Source organism: Haemaphysalis longicornis, unplaced genomic scaffold, assembly GCF_048455015.1.
Source record: "Haemaphysalis longicornis isolate Haplotype H1 unplaced genomic scaffold, Haemaphysalis longicornis Haplotype H1 scaffold_4, whole genome shotgun sequence".
Classification (NCBI taxonomy): domain Eukaryota; kingdom Metazoa; phylum Arthropoda; class Arachnida; order Ixodida; family Ixodidae; genus Haemaphysalis; species Haemaphysalis longicornis.
The window spans coordinates 160,519,819-160,536,867 of NW_027526361.1; the positions used below are offsets into that span (position 1 = coordinate 160,519,819).

The 17,049-nt window shown below is 44.8% G+C and overlaps 1 long non-coding RNA gene across 2 annotated transcripts; it reads right to left on the bottom strand.

Annotated features, from left to right (window-relative positions):
• Positions 1–916: 916 nt before the first annotated feature.
• On the bottom strand, positions 917–16,627 carry LOC144179478 (uncharacterized). Of its 2 annotated transcripts, XR_013324252.1 has the most exons (5): positions 16,486–16,627; positions 15,665–15,716; positions 11,612–11,762; positions 5,249–5,341; positions 917–1,117 (listed from the first exon to the last, which is right to left on the bottom strand). It is a non-coding gene; the product is annotated as an uncharacterized LOC144179478 (long non-coding RNA). The 2 variants fall into 2 exon arrangements; XR_013324251.1 differs by lacking the exon at positions 16,486–16,627 and having other exon boundaries at positions 15,665–15,937.
• Positions 16,628–17,049: the final 422 nt, after the last annotated feature.

Consider the following 17,049-nt stretch of genomic DNA (forward strand, 5'->3'; position numbering starts at 1 on the left):
CATCAATTCCGAGCTCGACACGCCGAACAGGTACAATCCCATGAAGAGTAGACGATGCTCATGAGCGCCAGACATGCATAGTAAACATTAGTGTCCCTGTGGGAGTTTGCAAAAAAATCAGGTGTCGCCCAAAGAATTTAGGGCCTACAGGAGCCCTGAACCCCTTCCCAAACTGCCCCCTCTAAGACGCTGGCCACCCCTTTATACATGCAGTTATGCATACAGAGTTATACATACATATATCTCTTGGTTGTGTGGCTATTTACGGCTGCTTTCCAATCTGGAAATACCCAAGCAGCGCAAGCCTGTACGGCTTAAAATCAGCCGAAGAACTTCAGCCGGGTAATTTCTGCCCGGCCTTTCTCCAGTCAAAGTGTAAAGCGCGCACTCAAAGGTGGGCCTCTGCCGTGTGTTTAAAGTTAACTGCTGTACACCCAATGGCCACTCTCCTTTTACCAATTCATAGCAGAGGGGTCCACAACGGTCCCCGGCCGTACAGCTTTGCCGCAGATCAGCCATTAACCTTTGCCCGAGGCCGGCTGTTTAACTTTTGCTGAAGGTCAGCTGTTGACCTTATGCCGATGGTCGGCCGTTGAAATGTGTCTAATCAATGGCCCATAAGCTTTTGCCGAAGTACGGCCAGTCAGCTTTTCCTGGTGAGCGGCTCTTCAACATATTCTGGTGCCTGGCTGTTCAACTTTAGGTGATATACTAGCCGTTCAACCATAGTGGACATTCTGCCATTCACATCCCGGCTGTCCAACCCCAGCAGCTTTCAGTTCGAATTGCGCACATGGGTTCCTAAAAATGGGACATGCTGTAAGTTCGTACTGCATGCATAAGCATTTGTGCCCTTTTAAAGAGCACTGTTTGCCCTTTCAGAGACAAATGTAGTGATTTACAAAGCCTGTGGTGATTAGGTTTTTTTTACTTAATTTATTTTGCTCAGTTCATGCTGTCCAGTGTCTTCCGGTTCGTTATTTTGCTCAGTTCATACTGTCCAGTGTCTTCCGCTTCGTGCAGCCGCCATCCCGGTCACCGGCGGAGTATAGCCATTTCTTAATAACAGCTGCCACAGTGACCTTGTTTGCGTCGGGGTACCTGGGCTGTATCGACACTGAAAGAAAATTGAAAACAGACAAATAAGTAATATACTACACTGTAAAAATATCCACAGGCTTAGCAATGCCCTTCCTGAAAAAAATTCAATTGATTGATTGATTATGAGGTTTAACGCGCCAAAACTACGCAGGTTATGAGGTGCGCCGTAGCGGAGGGCTCCGGATTAATTTCGACCACCTGGGGATCTTTCACGTGTGCTGAAATCTCAACACACGGGTGTCTGTTTTTCGCCTCCGTCAGAAAAACGGCCGCCGCTGCTGGGATCGAACCCGTGACCTTCAGCACAGCAGCACAGTGCCTTAGCCACTAAGCCACCGCGGCAGGTGAAAAAAAAAAAACGTATTACAAGCTTGCTTAATGCAATGCCTCTAGTTTTCACAACGTACAACTATTCCAGAGAGCCAATATTTATTACGCATTATCAAACAGTATCCATATTCATTCCTGTAAACAAGAACATTAAAAATAAGCTCTAACGGTCGAACAAATACACTGAAATAAAGTAGCCCCTGAAAATATTATAATGAATTCCTCGTGCATAAAATAAAATCAGGGCAGCTTACTAAGAACAACAGACAATCTTGTCTAGCTCGCAGAAGGCCTCTTTTGCCCCCTTGGACCCTGCCCAGCTGCAGGACAATGCCACTGGCTGCCCAATCACCATGCCCAACACCGTGCGGGCAGCCGCCTTGAAGTCGTAGCTACCCATGTGGCTAAAGTACTGGGCCTAACAGGAGAAAGGAAATTTGAAATACACTTGTAAGTTGAATGCATCGAGGCTGAACATATGACGCAAAAGCATACCTTTAACGTGAGCACATGAGAAAGCAAACAATTTGTTGTCGTAGATAACACAATCAGTTCTGCTGCCTTTTGGTTATGGCACGGCACAGAGCTCTGGCCTTTTCTTTTTAACAGCAGAGCTGTCAAGCTTGTGCTCCTCGGAGGGATGTTACCAGGGCGCTACAGCACACAGTCCGGCAGCTGAGTTTGCGAGGGGGAGGAGGGAGGAGAGTGGAGACGAGGACCGGTGCACGTACAAGGGTCCTCGTGCAAAAGTTTAGCCTTGCCGAGCGCACACGGTATGACGTTAGCAATGACATCAGCATTCCGCGCATAACTTTCGCGAGGCTGTTTGCGACAGCAAGGCCACGCCTTTTCTCGCCTCCAGATCGTTTTCGCGGGTCTGCACCTTGTTTCCCGCAGCGGACTACTTCGATGGCGAGTCCGCCGGGATGAAAAACCCCGGGACATTAGTTTCCCTCTCGGAACGCGCTTTGTCGGGCCGCGCTCGTGTTTAAGTTGCTCGTCGCAGTTCCGGGCAAATACTACGGCGTTGTCGAGGTAGACTAGGAAGGTGTGCCATTTTCTGAGGCTTCCCCTCAGCTCCACTGGTCACTGCTGTTTGCAATAGCAAAGCCACACCTCAATTTTGTTCATAATGTTTTTGAAGTCCACATTCTATGAAAAAAATTCTACATGCGCAAAAAGAATGATCAAAGCGGCGCAGATATGAGAAAGTTATTCTATTTTTTAGTCTAACAATACAAGCACATGCAGTACTGGCAACGTCACACTTGAGGCCTCCGGATATGACGACAAAGAGTGGTGGCCCTACAGTTGGCTCAGCTTGCAAGTGTGTATATGCCATTATTTTGACCAAACGAGCCTAAATGTTGCCTTACTGCTTGTTTTCTTTAAAGTAAGCATAAAAGCTTAACCGTGGGCTCAAAGAATACAAAAATCTATAGAGACAGTAACAGAGCCGCACTATGGCTCCCCTTCGAGCACGTGTGCCTTTCCATGGCGTGTTACGATGCACCACTGTTGATATCGCCTGGCGTCAGCGCGCGTCGCCAAAATACACGCGAACTCGTTCATTCGCACGCCGTATGCTGATGTCTATTCACGGCAGATATTGGCATCGATGGTAGAGGAGGCGTGGTCAGGGAGCATAGCAAAAGTGGACGGCAGCTTCCAGGTTATCAGTCCGTCTCTATGTCTGGGGACATGTTTTAGCACTGGGAAATGCTGTTTCGTTCACTGAAAAACAGCAACATTTTTTTCTCTAGCGGTGATTGGCTGCCTTGAGACAAATTGAACCAAACTGTTTTTGTTGGCAAGCTATTATCCCTTGGAGACAGATATAATTCTGTGTGGCACATTCTGTACTTCGCTACCTTTGCTTGCGTCGGAGAGATTGCGATCGCGTGATGCTTGTTATGAGGTAAATATGGAAGCTCTAGCTACATTGCTTCTAGTATTAGCAAGATGGGGGTTGTCTGCAAGATTGGTGTGTGAGACACAAGCATTCTCACTGCCAGAATTTCACAAACATGACAAGAAACAGACACACCTGGCAATATTTGTTGACTATATAGTTCTGTGCTCAATTTTTGCAAGCCTCACAGCTTGTGTATATGGTCGAGAGGTAAGAAGCTGGAGTACTGGTTTGCAAGTCAGTGGTTCTAATCCCGCGTTTTGTTTTTTTGCTGCGAGCGTTCTATAAGGTTTTTTTTACCAGAATATGCAGCTGTTTCTTTAACCTTTCTTTGAACCCACAAGTGACGTTCACATGAAACCTCAATAGCAAGGCAGCGCTGAACATGGCTTCACACTAAATTAAAGAGAGGTAAAGATGGTACAGAGTTCAGACAAAGAGACATAGCAACACCCATCGACGCAGCAGCAGGCACGTCACTTTGCTAGTCTCGTGTGGCTGCTTGTCCTCTCCTACTTTCCGGCACAGTACCACCGAACGACAGCGTCACGAAGCGCGGAAAGGAGCTTTCCAGGTCAGGCCACCCTGGGCCACCTTCCAGGACGTATTTTTTGCCGCCCTCATTTGTCCCGCCATATGACATCGGGGTCAGTGAGAAAGTGAGCAGCAGATTTCTGGTTTTCGAGAAGAGGGCAGTGCTCTATTTGCTTGTATTTTTAAATTTAAAATTAAACAACTTTTTTATTTCTACAAGGATCTTGGCAATTTTTTTTGCATCTATCTCTGCACGATACCAAGAACAGATGTAGTGGCCAAAAAGTACCTGAAAGAAATGTGCTCGAGAAATTCACGAGGGACAAACCCACACACAAAAAAAGGAAGCAGACAAAATGAGATTTGACGGACTAGCGATTGAATTTTAATCATGAGTGATAGAAAGATTCCACTTTCCTGCAAAATGTCTTATATAGGCAATTGGGGCGTTGCTTTAATTAAAGGTTTAAAGAGCACCCTGCGCAATGAGTTGAGGGAATGATTATGTGCATCTTGCATCGCACGTACCTTCCATCATAGCGAACATATTTTCATGATTCTTGTGGGAGGTGATTGCTGGGACAATAGACTACCCCAAAATACATTCCGAGTAGTCGAGGGAAAGTGCTACGGGTCCCTTTGATAGGCAAGGGTGCGAGAAAAAGCCCACCAATGCCTACGCAAGTTGCTGTGTAGGGACATTGCTTATGAGATACCTCTTTCATGTGGAAAGGTCTGCATTGGGCACACTGGAAGGTGTGTGAACGTGCGATTGCGTGAACATGAACATAACCTCTCAGTTGAGAACTGCACAAGTGGGCATAACCCCATCCATAGCTCTGCAAGCGCATGCATGACGCTCTTAAAAAGCAAGTGAAAATTGTTCAGGTGCAGTGATACATGAGAAAGGGAGATACAGGAAGCTTACCACATAGGAAAGAACGGATGCGATTTTGTTAGTGACATTTCAACGGGTCTCCATATGAAAGAGCGTATTTATTAGGCTGTGAATTTTCCTTATCACAATTTTTTTTTGCATGCAAGTGGAGCCACGTAACTTTGGCCTGCAATTATGTGTTCTTACGCTGCCTAAAAGTTAGTTGCTAGTCATTGCCTGTTATCACCAGCTACTTTCTGTGATTGTCAATATTTTGCGCCAAGTTCAAGTATCGTTAAGATGCACCAACTCGCCAAACACATCTTTCTAAGCTTGAAAGAAAGGATGAAATAACCTAAAACACAAAGCAATCACACTGTGCTTCATGGCTATGCTAAAGAACCCACCAGTAACTATTAACAGCAGGTATTGTCTAAAGCCTAATAAACTGCATGTCAATTTCCTCGATTTTAAGATGCAGAAATCCCACAAACCTTGTGAGATTAGCAGCAGTGATGCACAGATTTCGCCCACTCTCATCCATAGCGTTTGTGGCAGGATCAGTAGTAAGGAGCTCATGCCAGGCACTGCAAGAAAAAACAAGACCACACATAATATACGGTACTTTGAAAATGAAAACCGGACAAGCAACCAAACCGAATAGAAAACCGGGCAAGCATTTTGATTGCTTGAGCAGGGTCACAAACTGTTAAATTGTAAAAACAATTCTTTCTTAAGATCTTTGCAGCAGCCAAAAAATTTTGGAATTTGTTAGCACCAGGAAACTAGACTGTAAACAGGTCCTCTGACACAGGGGTTCCCTCTCACAAGTGTTGCAACGTAATGAGAGCATGCTTGCCAATCTTCCCACGAAAACCTGCCTTGAGTTGTTCGCAACACCCAGAAAGTTTCCATAGATGCCACCCATCCCTGTCACAAATGAAGGCATCTAGAACTGACAACCTTAGGTTGTCCTGTGCTTCATGTTCAGACGATATACGAAAATGCTATAAATCAGGGGTTGGCAACCCGCAGCCCATGGGGCAGTATTATGTGGCCCCCGGCACAATGGTAGACCCCTTCTCCTCTGTCACTTTCTACCTGAAGGCCGACATGGCAGTTTTGACCTCAACTGGCATGAAAGCTCGTGACATTCGTGTTGGAAATAAACATGATAAGGATTGCTATTCTAGTTTTGTACACTGCTTTCAATTTCCTCCCCAAAATTTATTTGCCTGCAAAGCCCCCCTCCCCTTCCAACCAATGTGCCCTCCGGCCCCCTCCGTGTCCATTGCATTAAACCCGGCTCTCCGCCTGAAAAGCTTGCTGACCCCTGCTATTCAGCAAAAGTTGCAAATTTTTAACCTGTCACTGCTTGTTCAATTCGAAGTGAATGAAAATAAGTAAGATCTCTCCTTTGTATGCATCACGCAAGCATACAAACCCATTAAACCCTTCGTAATTTCAATGAAGGGCCCATGAAGACTTGCTAGGGTTGAGGCTAGGCCAAGTTGATTCCAAGTTGAAAAAGACGAGACTGCAAAATGGGCGAGATACATCAGACAAAGAAATGAGGAAAAACACAAGTGCTGTTGTTTCTACTTATTTCTTTGTCGTTTGTGCTGCCTGTTTTGGACATTTCCTTCCTTTTCACCCAAGAGGACAGCAGACATTTTTTTAAAGACTGGGCTGTAGCTCATGTCTCTCGGCAATTGTGTTCAATAGAAAACACTGGCGCCATCACTGAAGGATCCGCGTTTTCTCAGAAGGATCAGGCAGAGTAGGCCACCTTGGATACGTCATGGGAGCCCTGACATAGGCAGTTTGGGGAGAGGCACACATGGCATCACACTGATGTCGATGTCGAAAGGAAATCCATCCTTAACTTTTTCGAGCATGCACATATTAAAATTGACTTAAAATATGTTCTTCCGAACACTTAAAGGTTAACCTTCCTGAGGGGTATCTCTATTTAAAAAAAAAGCTTTTTATGTAGTCATCTGTGCTTTGAAATTTTGTGCCAGCACTCCTTTAAGGGTCAGATTGAAGTTTTCACTATTCCCCACACTATAATGTGGCAAGGGCCCTGTGACACACTGGAAGGCAGCAGCAAAAAAATGGGCAGTCAGCAAACTAGATTCCACACCATTGTGATGAAACCAAATCTTTGGAATCGCTGATCAAACAACCTTGCGGAGCTTATCAGTGTTTTAAGTGCAGAATGATATAGCCATGGTGTTCGTTCTTGCTTTAGGTGCTGACTCTGAGTAGAAGCAGGCAACTGAAGCTCACCTGAACCCTCAGGGAGTTCCAAGGGAATGCCAGGCATGATTTACATGATTTTTCTTTCAACTTTAAAAGCTGCCATGCAGTTGAAGAGCCATCCAAAGAATGGTGCAACATCCTACCATTTGCAAAACAGCTTTCTTTCATTTTATGCTGCTCTCCTTATGCAACTGCATTGCAGCTGTTTGTCCTTCATGTTATCATTAGAAAATATTGTTAATTTTGACATGGAGCCCTAGAAGTTCTGGCAAAAAGTCAACACAACTGTTTTAATATTCAAATATTTTGGTTGTCCCCACACCATACCTTAATTAAGATTAATACCCTAGTTACATGGCGGAAGTAACTGTAGTTACGTTTAACAGTGGTTACTAAATTTTAACTGTGGTTATCGCAAACTGCGGTTTTGGCTGTTACATGCGAAATTCCAAGTGTGTCGACAGCGGTCACTTGGTTGTGAGCGTAACAAAAATAAAGTAACAAACTTTTAACCTCACGATAAAAACCAAAGGCGAAGCAGTGTAGACAAAAAATATCGTTAGACAGTTGCTTCAGACTCAAACGCGACGCACTCGCGCACGCCGAAAAAGGGGCTTCCCCAGCAGCTCGCGAGCGGCTTGTTCTCGGGTCGGTTTGGTGTTGGGAACTTAGGATCGTGGTCGATATTTGACCGGCGCTATCTCTACAACTGCAAATTACAATACATAGCACAATTTTTAACCTTTATAATATCCACTTTGTCGCATGTGGAACTTCTTTTCCGCGATTGATTTCGAAGAGGGGCGACAAGCTGTTGCTATTGTGGTCTGGGCTGGTTCGAGCCGCTTTCAGTGCCGTGCGGACAGACGTGCCGGCATGTTTGCAGGAACGGCCGACGTGCGCACGGATCGTTTCCGAGTGCTGAAAACGCATCATGATTGCCTGCTTTGTGTATTTTTTTTGGCAAACGATCAGCAGAATTTACAAATTTAGGCTTTTCTCATAGTTGATTGGGTGGACCGGGAAACGAGCTGCTGCTCACGCGCGGTCGTGCCGACTGCGAGAGCGACGCAAAGAGCACAAGCTCCTCTTGGGGGCAGCTTCGAGGGCTCCCGCTATTTCAGGCCTTCGTCTTCTGCGAACGCCAGGTGATTTTTTTCGCCTACGCTGATGCGCCGCCACTTGTGTGCAAACTGATCTGTGCGATTTTTGAACACTGTGGCAGCAGCAACTGCGGTTAGCGTAACCGAACTGAGGTGGCCAAGCTCAGTTTGCGTTAACCATGGTTAGCGGGGTAACTGTGCCCGTGTAACTAGGGTATAAGGGTCCCAGTCCACTGTGGGAAACTAGCAGGCGAGTTTTACTCATTACATAACCAACTGAAGTGTGTGTTAAAAAAGGCCATTTCAATCTCTCATTTGGAAAAACAAAGCCCATGAAATGTGTATTTTGAGAAGACTTATTGGTACAGTTCTGTCATTATTAAGCATCATACTACATTTCCCCACCTGTAACTTTATCAAATTAAAGCAGTGCATCTCAGCCGTGCTGCAGTACATTAGCATTTATTCGAATAATCACTAAGATCAAAAAGCCTCATAGCAGCCACTGAGTACAAATGTTTGTGCGAATGACGGGAAAGGAATGCTTCTATCATGAAAATACAAAACCTGGACCTAGTACTTATATTATTGCACTTTTTACAGCCTACAAACCGTTGGCTTTATTTTAGTTGTCTCAATTACGACATAGTACCGCATTTCCTCTTTAGTCTTGTGTAATAAAGCAAGGATATTGCAAGAAGCACATGCCGCAAAATTCTGCGCATAGGTGTCCTCGCAGTGTTGAACCTAAAAAAAAAAAAAAAAAAAGCACACGCAATAAGAAACAAACAGGCCCAATTTTTTTGCACTACGGCTATGAATGGTCATTGATTGATTGATTGTGGGGTTTAACGCGCCGACGCAACGCAGGCGATGAGGCGCGCCGTAGTGGAGGGCTCCGGATTAATTTTGACCACCTGGGGATCTTTATCGTGCGCCAAAATCTCGTACACACGAGCGTTTTTGCTTTTCGCCTCCATCAGAAAAGCGGCCGCCGCGGCCGGGAATCGAACCCGCGACCTCGTGCTCAGCAGCGCAACGCCTTAGCCACTGAGCCACCGCGGCGGGTGGCTATGAATGGTCAGTTGCCTAGATTGTAAAACTCTGCTGCCCCAATATTGTTGAGGCCACGATATGGCAGGGGACAAACTCAGTACGCTCGCACAAGCTTTGCAGCCACAGAAATTGCAGCGTGCAGTCGTAGTTGACAAAGAAAGATGGCAAAAAAATGTGCGTATGTGTGTGTAGGGGGGGGGTGAGGAGGGGGCATCAGTAGTTGCTCACTAAAGCCACCAGCGGTTGTCTTACAACTAAAGGTAGAAAAACTATTTTCTGCCAAAAAAAAAAATGCGTGAATGCATTTGACTTCTCACTGTTTAGCCGTACAGCACTTTCCAAGCTCACTGACGACTTATTTATAAGAGGTTCACAGCACTGTGGAAAGCCACGGCTTCTTTCTTAATAACTACGACTGCTCTAAAATTACAGCCAGGCTGCATTCTGAAATTCTCTACCAGAAATACTGTTTTGCGAAGAACAAACTATTTGCCGCAGTGTTTCACTCAGCCTCATCTTTGCTACTTTCAAAACAGCGGTTTATTTGTACTGCAGAAACGGCTTCCTCGAATGTTTCTTTTTTTATATTAGCTTTCTAAGGAAGCTTTGCAACCTTCATTTAAAGGTTAGCAGTGTACTGTGTTCGCAATAGGAAAAAAAAAAAAAGGCAATATTTACGTCTTTGCTGCGGTGCTCACAGGATAGCGGCGGCCCATGCACTAGCCCAAAGCTGGGAAGCATGCACGCACCACCGTGTGCAAGCAAAATGCCTACAAGCTCCTAGAGCAAAATCTTCTGAGAAATGTCATCACATCTAAAAATACTTTTCGTTTCATGCAAGAAAATGCACTACAATTTCCTACTATCTTAAATGGACCTTTACAAACCGATACCTAACCTCGACATCTTAGAAGCTCTTGATTGAGGAATGCATTGTGATAATTGCTTAACGTTATCAACCTCAGCACTGATTCATTACTTCAGGCACCCCTGTCTCCAGGGACCTGCCAGGAGAAATGCACACATGGCTTTTTCCACATCGGCTAGTGAATGGCAAAAAAGCCGCTGCCTCTTGAGCTACTGCCGCAGCACTGACAGGAACATTGTCAGCTTGTTCGTTTCCACGGTTATTAACACAGTAAGCTTCTAGCCAACAACAGAGGTTAGAAACTTGCACAGGATACTAAAAAAACTGAGCAAGCCTTGTCTATACAGTACAAGAACTTCTGAACTTGTGCTTGGTTGCTGCAGTGAAGTTTCTGAGGAAGCATAAATAAATGCTGCTTAGGAGACAATAAAGACGAATTTCTGTTGAATTTACATTGGCAATATTTAGTTCTTTGTATGATTATAATTTATGTTTCATCCAGCTGCCCCCAAGTAAGGAAGTTTTTAAGCGCAGACTCGATTTAAGAGCACACATCGTGAACTTTTGCGAGAAGCTGCATCTTTCACGGTTTTCGATAATGCTATGAACTTTCTAAAAATAAAGCACCGATGAGGTTAGATAGTGCCATTACCATCAAACAGTGCTTACTCAATTGCATTCCAGACGATTTGTCTCAGCACCAAGGTTTTGGCAAGTACAATTTTATTCAACGAGTCAGCACCCTACAGTTTAACAGTGCACTAGAGAGCGCACTCATGGTTGAGCGAGAACTGCACGGCGGGTTTGCCCATGCTGTGCACAGGCTGCAAATGCCCCGTGTTGCATGTTGTCTTATCAGATTCATGGCCTCCGAGTGGTATATTTTGTTATGGCAGTCCTCTTGAATATAACAGCTGTACCCACATTTTTCAGACTTTTTTTTTCCTCCAGCATGCAGGTCGGCATGCCTTGGGTGAAAATGTGCAAAGGCTGCTTGTTTGAGCGTCACTGCACAATTGTTGAGTACATAAAAAAATAACAAACACAAGATCGTTATGCATTAAAAACCATAACTAAGATTTTGGGGGTCCCTGAGTGCTTCCGCAAATAGATTATCACGCCAAATTGAACATATTTGAATGTAGCACCTTTGCAACAATACGCGCTGTCGTACGCTGTTTTTAGAGCCCAGTTATTGATTCCAATCCCATTATCTATCGCTAATTTCTGTTCACTACAGGTTAGCAGTGTTCATTTTATAGACGAGAAAAAAACAAAAATCAACCCTTTTCTAATGCTACAGCTCAGCTCTGCGGGGACGGTGAGACGCACAGCTAATTCGTAGGGTATAGGAGTCGGGTGCAGCAATTGACTGGAAAAAGTGTGGCACAGAGAAATATAGCTCCACAAACTGCGATTTCGATGAGAACCACGCAAAGCATGGTCCATTTGCAGCCTGTGTACAGCATACGCAATCCTCGCATGCAACTAGCTTTCACTCGCCTTTAACCCACTTTCTACTGCACTGTAAACTGTGGGTTGCAAACTGTTGAATATGAACTTACCAATTTTCAAATCAGATTAGGTGTCCGAATCGGCCACACGATACGCAGTCCAATGCGGCTGGTGGCATGTGGCTGGGGCCGTGGCTGCTCCCGCTGTCCCCCGGGAAATGCCTGCACAGCTCCACACCAATCCCGGGCAAATGGCGCCACCCTGAGAAGGTTGTAAAATTGTGGTCTATAGTCAGGGCGCCTACCAAACTGATGCGTCAAAATTTTCCTAGTTTTTGCTTCAGCAAATTGCCATGAGCAACATGATCAAGTATGCTGAACAATCAAAACAATAGAGGAGGTGAACAAATATCATACATTTCTTAAATTGAATTTAAATAGTTAAATACAAATACGAATGTTACTGTATTTAGTCGATTATAACACGTTTTCTTTTTGCAACCTGAAGTCAACCCTCACGTTACAATCTGCCTAAAATTGCAATGATGCACCCAACTGTCATCAATGGCTACAGTTCTGACCATTTCGCAATCTATGTCAGCAAGATGTGTCAGAGTTGTTCGGGTCCACTGCAAGCTAAGATCGACTTTTTCCGTTTCCTTGCTTTTTTTCTGTGGTGGTTGACAGCGTGCGCAACTTTTTTCTTTTGTTTTCGCACCGTACTTTAGTATTGAGGCATAGGTAACTTTCATTGCCCTCAAGTGTTTCAACACCGCTTCAGCTCCCCTTGTTACGGCAACGTGTTGCACTCAGTATGACCCATGCTATTTTAATGGCTCAAGAAATCGGGGATTCGGCAGCTCCCCGAAGAGTCAACATCGACCGTCTGTGGATGGCAGCTACTGCGGGAGCGCCTTTTTACATGCGAACCCTGCCCAATAAGTTTCCGAGGGCCTTGCTACAGCTGCCACGTCGAATTACAAAAGGGTGTTGCTGATTTCGTCACCAAACAGGTTTCGTCACCAAATCAGCAACACCAAAGGGTGTTGCTGATTTCGTAACCGCCTTTTGGCGGTCAGTGTTGAGCTGATACAGCTCTAAACAAGTGGTATCGCTCGACAGATGGGCTTCCTGCGAAGTTATAAGTGTCAAAGGTGGGCGCCTAGCCCAAGTGTTTGAAAAATAAATGTGCTTTTCCATAATTCCACTGGCCTCACATGAGTACTTTGGCGGCTCTTCTTTTTTTTTTTTTTGGCACAACAGAAAGTTACCCTTTGAGTTACTTTAGTGGTTTTAATTTTTCTTTTTTATGCGATGAAGTCACCCCTCACGCTACAATCGTGGTCACATTACAATTCAGTAAACACGGTACGGGGTTGTCTTTGGCATTATTATTGGAAGGGCAAAATTTAAAATTAGCATACACTATGTTCTCTGTGCTTTTTTTAGACCGATCTTGATCAGAAGAGCAAGACTATAAGCAACAACGAAATGAAATCTTATTTGTGCCCAATCACCAATGAGAGAAGCTTTTGAGGTATTAAAAAATGATGGACTTTTTCAGGTACCCCTGCTTGGTACACAGGGGGTTGCGGCCAAATCATTAGGGAGCACTGCCTTGCTGCCCCAACATCTACCTATAGTACACCATGCAGGAGCACAAGCCAGCATGGGCTACTTTAGGTAAACCTACCCATCCGTACCTGCCGCAGTGGCTAAGGCATTGCGCTGCTGAGCACGAGGTTGCGGGTTCGATTCCCGGCTGCTGCGGCCGCTTTTCTGATGGAGGCGAAAAGCAAAAACGCACGCGTGTACGAGATTTCGGCGCACTTTAAAGATCCCCAGGTGGCCAAAATTAATCCGGAGCCCTCCACTGCGGCGCGCCTTATTGCCGGCGTTGCGTTAACGCGTTAAACCCCACAATCAATCAATCATCATCATCATCTACCTATCCGTACCATTGATGCATTTTATTTGCCAGGGCTATCGACGTTTGCCTCCTCATCCCACCAAAAGGCTCTGATAAAAATCACGTGATTACGTTACGCCGTCGGATTGACTGATTGCAGGGTTTAACAGGCTGAAGCTGCACATGGGCTATGAGGCGTGCAGTAGTGGAGGGCTCAAGATTAATTTTGAGCACCTGGGAAACTAACTTATGCTGATTCTCGAGACAAGGGTGTTTTCGCTTTTCGCCTCTATCAGAAAAGCAGCCACCGCGGCCAAGATCAAACCAGCATATATGGGCTCAGCACCACACCTTAGCCACTGAGCCTAGCTGCGGGTGCATTATGCTGTCAGTGTCTCAAGCTTGTGAATACAGTAAATGCTGCTTAGGTACTAACATTACCCTATAGTGCAAAGAACAAAACTTTTGACTGCATTTAATTTACATTGTTTTGGTACAATTTGTTTTTTTCACATCCTTCGCACACTATCTAGCCAAATATATGTTCAATATGATGACCAGGCGGTTGATGCCTCGCCAGAATTACCACCCCATCAACATGTGCAGTCACTTTACTGGCCCGAAAGAATCTAAATTGTCAATTCTTATGATTCGAGAAAGCGAACTCATGATCTTGAGTAGCATGTGGCTATGCCTCATTTAAAAACAGAACCCAGCATGTAAACGTTTGTCTGCACACATTTAGAGGCACTAAAGCCATTTTATATAGATGAAAAAAAAAAAACTATTTTTAATTAATGAGCAAGAATAAACAAAATATGGCAAAGAAAGCCCAACGGTTCATTTTGCTCCGACAAAAATCTATTTGGTTGAAATGATTGATTGATTGTAGGGTTTAACACGCCGACGCAACGCAGACGATGAGGCGCGCCGTAGTGGAGGGCTCCGGATTAATTTTGACCACCTGGGGATCTTTAACGTGCGCCGAAATCTCGCACACACGGGCATTTTTGCTTTTCACCTCCATCAGAAAAGCGGCCGCCGCGGCCGAAAATCGAACCCGCGACCTCGTGCTCAGCAGCGCAACGCCTTGCCACTGAGCCACCTCGGCAGGTTATTTGGTTGAAATGAATTTGAACTCACACAACTGAGCCTGTGCGCATAATGTAAGCACTGTGCTTACAGCATTTTGAGCAGTCACAGTGTGCCGTCGACATAAAGAAATGAAGCATAAAGATGCCTCACTCCAGGTGCCACCAACAGTGCAGCTCAGTAGCATAGACATGATCTTATTTCAGAGAAAGGGGTGGGTAAGCTTGAATGCAAAAAAAGGGAAAGAAATTCAATTGACAGATCAATTTACAACTCAAGTTCACAAATAACTTTGGGACCTTGCACGCACACCCAGCATAACCTCCCCACTGTTTTTTTATTTTATTTTGCTTAACCCATCGCAAAACAGCCGGCTGATTAACTGACCACTGACAAGGAAGCCATGTAAATTCAGTGCATAGGTAGCGCGAAAGGATGTCAGGAGCCTGTATTCAGAGAAAAGAACAGTGCCTTCCTGTATCTGCAAGAGATTCAGCTTGACTAGCTCACATTCACTGGAAGCATGCAGGCTATGCTGCCAGAAGTGTCTGCTGAGAGCACCATCACTCCACTGGCGCGGCATCCAACATCCAATGCATAATGCTCAGTGACACGGTAATACAGAAGGGTCCATAGGTATAGAGAGGATATTGTGGCCGATATGCATGTGTATATGATATGCTGCTGTCAGTTACCGCTGGTGCAGCTACACAGACCCGAGTTTGGCCCCAGCTCCAGCATTCCAATTACTTCTTGCGGCACTGGGACTGCACCTGCAAGATCTAGTGCTTACTCACATTACTAGCATTATGACATAACAGCTGCCCAGCCTCAAGCAGATGTTGAAGGACTCTTCACCCAGAAAACCTGGTTTGCACAGGCACTACATCGTGTACAAAAGAAATATAAAACAGGAATTCACTTTCTGCACGTATAAAAAGCTACATTCAACATAATTCAACTGCCCTAAACATGCAGAGCATCCTACCGCTGAAAGGGCTACCTACTACTATTATTCCTGTGGTAATGCAAGAATAAACAACTCCCACAAGTTAGGTGGGCATAATTCCTGCTGCAAAGGCCCCACATCACTCAAACGCATACTCATAGGTCCAGCTTCTATTTCTGGGTTCCTATATCGGCAACATAAATGCAGTACGTACCTGTTATTGCTTTTCATCTTGCCAGACAGTCCCCGTCCTGAAGCTCCAGCCACTTTTAAATGAAAAGGTTGCAAAGAAAAGTTACATAAGCACAAACGTCGTTACCTGCCAAAGTTAAAAGCTCACAGTACACTACACATTCCGAGAAGTAAGAACACTCACTCAATGATTGTTTTATTATCAAGACAGTTATGTCAAAAGACCTAACCACTGAATTGATGAAAGGTGCTTAAAACCAATGCTATGTAAGCGTAGATAGCGTTTACAGCAATGTGCAATATACTCCGCCTATGTGCTCCTGAACTACAAACCGTTTGAAACAAATAGTTTTCAGCCAGTAACAAGACGATAAAAAAAATATCAAAACACTTTTATTTCCAAGTTAATATTCTCAAACTATTTAAGGTTTTCATTTTTCTCAAGGGAAGTTTTACGTCCGATAAGTTAAGCAGTCGCACATTGTATTTTGCTTTGTTCAAAGTGGCACAGCTATCGAAATAAAACAAAAGCACGGTGAAACCGCACGGCCGCATATAGAAATAGACCTAATGCGATAAAAACCGCATACGAAACAAAACACGTCGATTCCTCACGATGTTATCAAGAGCACCGGCAATTATTTCAAGCTTCCTAAGGCCCTCCGCTGCGCCCACCACCAGTCCGTCAGCAACGCTAGACATATCGAGCAGCGCCAGCAAATTGCATTTAGCTTGCACGAACCACAGCATGAGACTGACGCGGAAACGAGAAATCAAGCCAATAACACGTTTCTGGCACCGAACCTTAGTCGCGCTAGAAAAGGTCCAGCAAAAAGAACTTACCGAACTTCTTTGTCCGGGCCCAGGAAAACGCCGCCGTTCTTCGATCGTTTGCCGCTGTATTTCAGCTTATCCTTAACCGCACGTGTTTCCAACGTGGCAAGCAGGCTTTATCCACAAAGGGCGAACACATTTTACGACGGTATATCGCACAACAAACATGATTCAACAACACGGACAACGCGCAACCACGGCCGACCTTGCCGCCACCACTTGATGGAAAAATTACATCGGAAACGACCGCAGCGCCGAAACGGCCAAATACATGAGCAGAGTTACGACTTTAAATTTTAATTCAAAGTGATCATACAACATTTCCAAATTTTTCAATCTTCAAAGAATCATTTATTCAAAATTGTCATTGCTTTTGGTGTTCACAAGTTTTTCAGTTTAAATAGAATCCTGATCGGAAGCGACTGCAGCGCCGAACAAAAGAGCAGAGTTCCCTCTTTGCATAGAGATAACCTCTTTGTATTTTTATGGAAAGTGATCACACAACATTGCGAAATTTGTCAATCTTTAAGGAATCATTCATTCAAAATTATTATTGCTTTTTGTGTTCACAAG